General features: G+C 48.3%; 1 protein-coding gene across 1 annotated transcript in view; it reads left to right on the top strand.

The window, feature by feature from the left end:
* The first annotated feature begins 7207 nt into the window (after positions 1–7207).
* Positions 7208–9702, top strand: part of RAD52 (RAD52 homolog, DNA repair protein) — a 25571-nt gene continuing 23076 nt past the window's right edge. Inside the window, exon 1 of the mRNA XM_049783222.1 lies at positions 7208–7229. The gene's annotated coding sequence lies outside the window, so the exon portion shown is untranslated. The remainder of the gene's footprint in view (positions 7230–9702) is intronic.

The raw sequence follows: 9702 nt of genomic DNA, 5'->3' as shown, positions 1-9702 counted from the left end.
CTGCAGTCAGATGTGCTACCATTGAGCTGTACCCTCTAAAAATAGCTCTAAATTCTAAGAATATGTTTTCTCCCTTTCTTTCCCTTGGCTTGTGATGACCAGGGGTCACATGCACTTGGTGGTGATACTCCTAAGATAGAACCTGTAGTCGTGACTCTGGCACCACAAATAACAGTTCTGTTGGGATGTGGGGGTGCTGCTGGGGATGGAACTCAGAGCCTAACCCTTGAAAAGCTCCACCACTCTGGACACATCCAAAGATGTGTCACACCCGGCAGCACTCAGGGGCTACTCCTGGCTCTACACTCAGAAATCGTTCCTGGCAGGCTTGGGGGATCATATGGGATGCTGGGATTCAAACCACTGTCCTTCAGCATGCAAGGCAAATGCCCTACCTCCATGCTATCTCTCCAGCCCCCATCTTGAGACTATTTTATGTTTTTGTTGCAGGACTTGGTCTGAGCCTCATTCGTGTGAGGTATATGTTGCTTCCATCGCCCTGGCCTCTTGACTTTCTGGCTTGTTAAAAAACCAAATTTCTCTGAGCAAATGCCAAAGATGTTGGTGACTTTATTCAACAGTCCACGAATGGGGTAGTCTCCAGTCTAGCAGGCAGAAAGGAAAGCCCAAGAACTGGACACAACGAAAGATCTTTATAGGCAGGAGGGCACTTGAGCAAGGCCAGACAAGAAAACGTGGCTTGTTCTTCGGAAGGCTCCTCCTTAGAAGGAATCACAGGGGGAGTTATAGGGAAGATTATTTAATACCTAGTTAGCTGCTTCTTGATTGCCGGGGCTCAATCCCCGGCATCTCATATGGTCCCCTGAGGAATGATTTTTGCCAGGAGGTTTTTTTTTTTTTAACTTTATTTATTTATTGATGGATCGATTGGTTCTTGGGCCTCACCTGGCAGTGCTCAGAGGTTACTCCTGGCTGTGCACTCAGAAATTGCCCCTGGCAGGCTGGGGGACCATATAGGATGCTGGGAATTGAACCAGGTCTCTCCTGGGTCGGCTACATGCAAGGCAAACGCCCTACAGCTGTGCTATCTGTCTGGCCCCCAGGAGTAATTTCTGAGCACAGAGCCAGGAGTAACCCCTGAGCACTTCTTGCATGTGTCCCCTCAAAACCAAAAAACCAACAAACAAAAAAAGGATTCTCTCTCTAAGAGAGGTTAAGTTGTAATTATGTCTGAGTGGGGGCTGGAGCAATAGCACAGTGGGTAGGGCGTCTGCCTTGTATGTGACCGACCTTGGACGGATCGGGGTTCGATTCCTGGCATCCCATCTGATTCTCAGTGCCTTCCAGGAGTGATTTCTGAGCTAAAAGCCAGGAGTAACCCCTGTGCATCACTGGGTGCGGCCCCCAAACAAAAGTCTGTTAAGTATAAATAACTTTATTTTGACCTATTGTCTTGTTTATATTTATTTTGGTTCGGGGGCCATACCTGGTGGTGCTCAGGGGTTACTACCATTAAACTGCTGCGGGGTCATTCCTGGGGCACAAAGGGAACCCTGTGGTGCCTAAAATTAAATTCAAGCCTCTTGCATGTGTGGCTTATATCCTATCTGTTCAGTGATGCCCAGTTTTGTCTTTTTTTTTTTTTAAATCAAACACCCCAAACATAATGATTCATTTCCCAGTGCATTAGGGTGGAAACCCCACAATGGGGAGCTCAATCTCAATAAAACTAATCTTTTTTTTTGGGGGGGGGGTCACACCTGGCAGCGCTCAGGGGTTACTCCTGGCTCTATGCTCAGAAATCGCTCCTGGCAGGCTTGGGGAACCATATGGGATGCCGGGATTTGAACCACCATTCTTCTGCATGCAAGGCAAATGCCTTACCTCCATGCTATCTCTCTGGCCCCAATAAAACTAATTTTAATTATGTGCTGGTGGGCCGGGCGGTGGCGCTGGAGGTAAGGTGCCTGCCTTGCCTGCTGCGCTAGCCTAGGACGGACCGCGGTTCGATCCCCCGGTGTCCCATATGGTCCCCCAAGAAGCCAGGAGCAACTTCTGAGCGCATAGCCAGGAGTAACCCCTGAGCGTCACAGGGTGTGGCCTAAAAACCAAAAAAAACAAAAAACAAAAAACAAAAAAAAATTATATGCTGGTAGTCACAGAGCCATCAGATGAGTTTAATATGAATAATTCTATTATTAAGCAACTCAGAATACCAGGATAGATCCTAACCTGCTCTGAAGTGTTAGATGGAATGAAAAGCAGATAGCAGGAGAAATAAGGAATGTTTTGGCTGCCATTTCAATGACGTACATTTGCCTTATTATTAAAAAATGACATGCTTATTGTGAGGAATACAGAAAAATGTCCCACGGTGCCTTTTTTTTTTTTTTTTTTTTGGTTTTTGGGCCACACCCATTTGACGCTCAGGGGTTACTCCTGGCTAAGTGCTCAGAAATCGCCCCTGGCTTGGGGGGACCATATGGGATGCCAGGGGATCGAACCGCGGTCCTTCCTTAGCTAGCGCTTGCAAGGCAGACACCTTACCTCCAGCGCCACCTACCCGGCCCCTCACGGTGCCTTTTGTTTGTTTTTAAATGAAATGTCTCTCGAGTTGTATTTGTCTAATATTTTATTTTTTTGTTTTGGGCCACACCGGTGATGCTCAGGGGGTTATTCCTGGTTATGTGCTTGGAAATCGCTTCTGGCTTGGGGACCATATAGGAGGCCGAGGGATTGAACCGCAGTCCGTCCTATGTCAGCGACTTGCAATGCGAACACCTATTCGCTGTGCCAACACTCTGGCCTCAGTGTTTGTCTAATATTTTGATGATTAGATGCAGGTTATAATTCTATTGGCTTCCCACAGAGTCAATTCTGTGCTCTCTATTAGGTAGCTCATCTTGTCTCTTGGGTTCCTTTTTCATTTTATTTGAGTGCTTTCATATAAAGCTATTGCTTGGGCTCCATGGCTGTCCTTATAGCTAAGAACAAGATAAGAATTAGCTCATTGGGAACTTTCTAGGGCTCTGAAAGTTCTCTGTTTTACTTTCACCGGCAGGCAAAGTTCTTTTGTTTGTTTGTTTTTGCCTTTGCCACTGTCAGTGCCACTCAGAGGCCATTCCTGGCTCTGTTCGCAGTAGTGATACTGGTGCCAGGGATTGAACTGGGATTGCCTGTGTGCAAGGAAAGTGATTCACCTCCCAGATTATCTTCTCTCTTCATCCACCATAGGTTAAGTTGAAACTTATTTTCTTTTGGAGAGATAGTATATCTGTGAAGGCGTTTGCCTTGCCCACAGTCAACCATCATTCACTTCCCAGCATGGCTAGAAGTGATCCTGAGCAGAGAGCCAGGAATAAGCCCTGAGCACTATGGGGTGAAGCTAAAAATAACTCAAATGTGTAACTTTAATTAAAGTTGTAAATCGTGGAGTTGGAGTGATAGCACAGCGGTAGAGCAATTGCCTTGCACGCTGCTGACCCGAGACAACCTGTGTTCGATTCCTAGCATCCCATATGGTCCCCTGAACCTGCCAGGAGCAATTTATGAATGCAGAGCCAGGAGTAATCTGAGTGCTGAAGGGTATAGCTCAACAACAACAACAACAACAAAGAATTGTAAATTGTGATCAAATACACAAAAACTGACCATATTATTATTTTTAAATTCTGATCATAAAGTCAGCAATACTACTTAATCATGGTAGTTAAATGACAATAAAATTTAGTTTAATGTATATTGTAAAATCAAAGATTAATTTCCATACTCTTCCCTTTACTCTTCCTTGCAAATAATTTGCTGTGGTGCTGGCACATATTGTAGTGCTGGCTGCAAGCCCCAACCTTTACTGTGGCCCTGGAGATCCCAATGGCAGCATTGCTGGATGGCACTCGGCATGTGGGGAGGTGCTGGGGATCCAACTCTCAGTCTCACGCCTTGAACTCTATCACTGAGCTACCCTTTAGACTTTAAGGTTATCTTTTGGGTTGTTATTTTTGTTTTGGTGGCCACAGCAGGCTGCGCTTCTTCTTAGCTATGCTTAGGGATCTCTCTTAGCAGGACTCAGTGCAGGGGACTGGACGTGGGTCAACTGTGTACAAGATTTGTATGCTTAGTACTCATGTACTAGAATAAATTTACTAACTTAATGAAAGAAATTATACATGTTTGGCAACAAGTACCTTTTACTTAAGTTAAACCTCTTTCCTGGGCTGGAGCGGAGGCGCAGGGTGTGTCTGCCTTGCACACGCTAGCCCAGGATAGATTGAGGTTCAATCCCCCGGCATCCCATATGGTCCTCCAAGCCAGGAGCAATTTCTGAGCACATAGCTAGGAGTAACCCTGAGTGTCACCGGTGTGGCCAGAAAAAAAAACAAAACAAAACAAAACAAAATCTCTTTCCTATTCATTTGTGAAATATACATTCCATTTGCATATTTGTTTTTGGGTCACACCTGGTGAAGCTCAGGGGTTATTCCTCGCAGGCTCAGGGGACCATATGGGATGTCGGGGATCGAACCCCAGGCTGTCCTGGGTCAGCTGTGTGCAAGGGCCCCTCCATTTGCCTATTTAAATTTCCTTTAGAATCTCTTTACCATGTTAGTATTCCCCATTCCCCCTTTCCTCATTTACTTAAGCTTCATTTTATTTTATAAATTTATGGATAGTTACAATAAATCTACATTAAGTTTTAAAATATAGATTTTTACTTTATGATGTGTTTATTAGCTTTTATACTTAGAAATCCATTTTCTGTTTTAAGGTCTCTCTCTTTTTTTAAAATCAAATTTATTGCTTGGGGACTGCATCATTTATTTTGTTTGTTTGCTTTTGGTTTATGGGTCACACCCGGCGTGCTCAGGGGTTACTCCGGCTCTGGGCTAGGAAGTTGCTCCTGGCAGGATCAGGGGATCATATGGGATGCTGGGAATCAAATGGGGTTTCGTTCTGTGTTGGCTGTGTGCAAGGCAGGCGCCATACTGCTGTGCTATCTCTCCAGCCCCTCTAAAGTCTCTTGACCTCCAATGAAAGCAGTTACTTATACAACGAATCAGAAGAGGGCAGACTGAAATCTGGTACACGGAGCTATGAGCACTTATTATGCAGTGCACCTGGCAGTGCTCAGGGATCACTCCTAGAAGGGCAGCAAGCGGTGCTGGAGCTGGGCTCAGTGACTTGCAAAATGAGTGAGTGCCTTCACCTCTGGGTTGCTTTGAGGCCCACCAGGGACACTTCTGTCTAAAATGAAGATCCCTTTTACCATCCCTGGAGGATCACCTCTTCAGTTTCCCCCAGAGAAACAGGGAGCTGAAAGGTTGCTGGTGTGAACTTTGCTGAGGCATTCTCTGCCCTGCTGCCCTTAATTCATTGAAGCCTGAATATTAATGTCTACAGGCCATATATGCATTTTTCATGTACTCTGCTTTTTTGTGTGAATCTGCATTTGACACTTTATGCTTCAATTCTATATACGTGTTTTCATGTACTGCTTTTTTTGTGTGAATCTGCATTTGACACTTTATGCTTCAATTCCATTGCAATTGTTTTTGCTAAATCTAACCAAATATTTTTATTGTAAAGCTTGTTCATACACATTCCTAAGTCACATTCACAATCCATTTATTATGTTTGCTATAATGAGTGTCAATAGCTGTTTCGGCATTTGTAAAAATAAAAAAGGCAGAGCTGCTGGATTTGAAATGTCCTGTCTGTCAACTAATGCATGATTCGGGCTCAGGTCCGGTGTAGGTTTTGGACCAAGTTTCTGCTGGTCACTGGGAAGAGCAGGCCTCCAGGAGATGACTTGCCCTGCAGTAGTGCCACCCAGATAATGAAGAGTCGGGTTGAAGCAGCATTCCTGCAAGGGCTAATGTCGAAGACATAGGAGGACGAGCTTCTTGGGTTCTTCTGCACTTAATTTGGGGTTGTGGGGACTGAAGTTTGGTGTGGCGTTGGCGCTAAGAAGTGCTAAGGTGTGCAGTCCTGACCCGGTTGTCGGGCACCATGAGCTCTAAGGGACCCCCTGGAGAAGTCTCCTCCCAGTCACCGCCCAGTCACTTCCCTCCGGTGTGGCTAATTTGAGAAGCCATGAGGCGGCGGGAGGGCGTGTGAGGGGCAGGACCAACGGGAAGACCTGGGCGGCTGCTCTGCGGAGACATGTTCTGAGGGCTCTAGGTAGACGAGCAGCCAATCTCCAGTAAACGTGCAAGATTACACAGGGGCCCTCCAACGATGGCCCGCGGGCCACATGCTGCATTTGCACCAGTTTTGCTTCTTCGTTGCCAAGTAAGATCTATGCAGTGTGCAGAAGAATCCGTTCATGAGTTTTGTTTTGACTCGAGTCAGGCCCTCCAGGGGTCTGACGGGCAGTGAACTGGCCCCCTGGTCGTGCAGGGTTAAGACGCTCGCCTGGCCGGTGGCAGCCAGGCTTGGATCCCGGCACTGCGCGTGGGGCCCTGAGCACTGCCCGGAGAGACCCCTGAGCATGGGGGCGTCCCCCGACCCTGCAGCAGCCGGCCAACCAGCTGTCCCTCCCGCCAGCCACCTTCGGCATGTGGAGCTCGCGAAGGGCTCGGCTTACGGCCGCTGCTCCCGGAAGGAAAAAAGCAGCGCGTTCGGGAGTGGGATTGTCTTCCCACGATGCCCCGCCCCTTTCCCGTGATGCCCCGGGGTCCTCTTCCTCCCGTGATGCCCCGGGATCCTCTTCCTCCTGCGATGCCCCGCCCCCTTTCCCGTGATGCCCCGGGATCCTCTTCCTCCCGCGATGACCCGCCCCTTTCCCGTGATGCCCTGGGGTCCTCTTCTTCCCGCGATGCCCCGCCCCTTTTCCCGTGATGCCTCGGGGTCCTCTTCCTCGCACGATGCTCCGCCCCCTTTCCCGTGATGCCCCGGGACCGTCTTCCGTGGCTGCCTCGGGGGTCCTCTTCCTATCGCGATGCCCCGTCCCCTTTCCCGTGATGCCCCGGGACCATGTTCTCTGGATACCTCGGGGTCCTCTTCCTGCCACGATGCTCCGCCCCCTTTCCCGTGATGCCCCGGGACCGTCTTCCGTGGCTGCCTCGGGGGTCCTCTTCTTCTCGCGATGCCCCGTCCCCTTTCCCGTGATGCCCCGGGACCATGTTCTCTGGATGCCTCGGGGTCCTCTTCCTGCCGCGATGCCCCGCCCCCTTTCCCGTGATGCCCCGGGACCTCCCTCCCAGGATGCCCCGCGCGGCCCCGGCCTCGTCGCTGCGACCCGCCCGCCCGCCCGGATCCGTGTGCGGCGCGTGAGTGCGAGCGACGCGGGAGCCCCCGAGGGAGGAGCCGGGCGTGCGGGCGGGCGTGCGGGGTGGAGGGCGGGCTCGGCCGTGGGCGTGGGCGTGGGCGGGCAGGCTCTCCTCGCCAGATCAAGTCTCTGAAAGAAAGCAATGGACGCCGTCTCTAGGCCAGCCCAGCCCAGCCGTCTTCAAGCACACATGGTTCCTCACGACGCAGCGTCTGAGCAGCCCCGCCATGACTCATGCGAGTCCGCCATGTTGCCAGGCTCATTACTGGGGGCGGGTTGGGTGGCTGGAAAACCAAGTGGAAAGCTCTCTCCATTTGGTGGCTTGTCACTGTTTTCCAGTCAAGATATTGACTTTATTCCACCTTTAGTCTTAGTTCCGGGGCCACATTCAGCAAGTGCTCAGGCTCTGCGCTCAAGTTACTCCTGGTAGGCACAGGGATGCGGGAGACTGAACCAGCTCAGCCACATGCAAAGCAGATGGCCTAACCGCCGTGCTGTTGCTCCAGCCCAAGACATTTATTTATTTACTAATTTTGGTTTTAGGGCCATATGGGACGCAGGGGATCCAACCCAAGTCCCTACTAGATCAGCTGCATGCAAGGCACAAAGCCCAACTGCTGTGCTATTGCTCTGCCCCCCCCAAGACATCTATTTTTAAATTTTTGTTTAAATCATTGTGATTTACAAAGTTGATCATAGGTGAGTTTCAGACATATACTTTATCAAGCGTAGTTCCTCCACCACTGTCAACCTCCCTTCGCCAATGTTCCCAGAGTCCATCCCAGGCCACCACCGCCTACCCCCCAGCTGGCCATCATAACAGGCACCTTTTTAAAGTTGTTAAAGGTTGGGTTCCATGTTTTATTGTTGCCTCTGGCTTGGATATTCTGCTCTTTCTTAAAACCACCACTGCACCTGAGACTTCTTGGCCCTCTGTTCTCAATCCTTTCATATTTTTGTTTCTCCCACTCTACTCAGTTTCTTTCCTTCCTGTTATCCTCTGGTCAAGAGTTTTCTTAACAATTCCCATGTAAGCCATTCCTTTTCTTCATGCGGTTATTCTAAATACCACGTATAAGTGATAAGTGATAACATTCTGCATTTATCCTTCTGGCTTACTTCATTTAACATAATGTCTTCCAGTTGCATCTATGTTAAGCAAATTTCTTGACTGCATTATTCCTTACAGCTATGTAGTATTCCATGGTCTATATGTACCACATCTTCCTGATACACTCGTCTGTTGTTGGATGTGTAGGTGGATTCCAAATTTTACTTATTGTACTGAGTGTTGCAATGAATAGCAGCGTGCATACATCCTTTTGGATCAGTGTTTCTTTTGTCTTGGGGATATCCAAAGGCAGGATTGCTGGGTCTATGGCAGCTCAATTTTGAGTTCACTTAGAACCTTCCATGCTGTTTCCATAGGGGTTGGACCAGGCAACATTCCCAACAGCAGTGGATAAGAGTTCCTTTCATATCGCATCCTCACCAGCAGAGATTGTTCCCATTATTTTTGATATGTGCCAGCCTTACCGAGGTACCTCATTGTTGTATTGATTTGGATTTCCCTAGTGATAGTGATGATTTCTTCTTGTGCCTGTTGACCATCCTCAGAAAAGTAAGACACTTATTTCTTTTCTTTTTTTGAGGGGCGGTTTGGGCCACACCTGGTGATGCTCAGGGGTTACTCCTGGCTATGTGCTCAGAAATTGCTCCTGGCTTGGGGCTCTATATGGGACACCAGTGAATTGAACCTTGGTCTGTGCTAACTTAGTGTATGTAAGGCAAATGCCCTACTGCTTGCACCACCGCTGCAGCCCAAGACATTCATTTTTATTGCCAGTTTTTTTTTTTTTTTTTTTTTTTTTTTTGGTTTTTGGGCCACACCCGGTGACGCTCAGGGGTTACTCCTGGCTATACGCCCAGAAATCGCTCCTGGCTTGGGGTACCATATGGGACACCGGGGGATCAAACCACTGTCCGTCTTAGGCTAGTGCGGGCAAGGCAGACACCTTACCCCTTGCACCACTGCTCTAGCCCTAATACCAGTTTTTAAAGTGGAGAGAAGCTAATATAAGACTAAATGATTTTTATTTTATTTATCTTTTGGACTAGGGACCATACTCAGTGATGTTCAGGGCTTAATCCTGGTTCTGTGCTTAGGAATCGTTCCTGGTGGGGCTTAGGGAGGGAATCATGTTGTAACCTGGGTCATTTGTGTGCAAGGGAAGTGTCCAGCTCGCTGTGTTATTCCAACCCCTAAATTGTTTATTTTTTTTAACTTTTTAACTTTTATTGAAACCATTGTGTTGTACAAAGTTCTTCATAGTTGAATTTCAGATATACAGTGAGTCAGGGCCATTCCCACTACCAGTGTCTAAAATGTTTTTAATATCAGGATTTACTCCTGACATTTGTGCTAATGGGTCATTCCTGGTGGTGCTTTGGGGTTCTTATGCAGTGCCGGAATC

The sequence above is a fragment of the Suncus etruscus genome, chromosome 11 (assembly GCF_024139225.1).
Source record: "Suncus etruscus isolate mSunEtr1 chromosome 11, mSunEtr1.pri.cur, whole genome shotgun sequence".
Classification (NCBI taxonomy): Eukaryota; Metazoa; Chordata; class Mammalia; order Eulipotyphla; family Soricidae; genus Suncus; species Suncus etruscus.
This window is presented reverse-complemented; position numbering and strand designations above follow the sequence as displayed.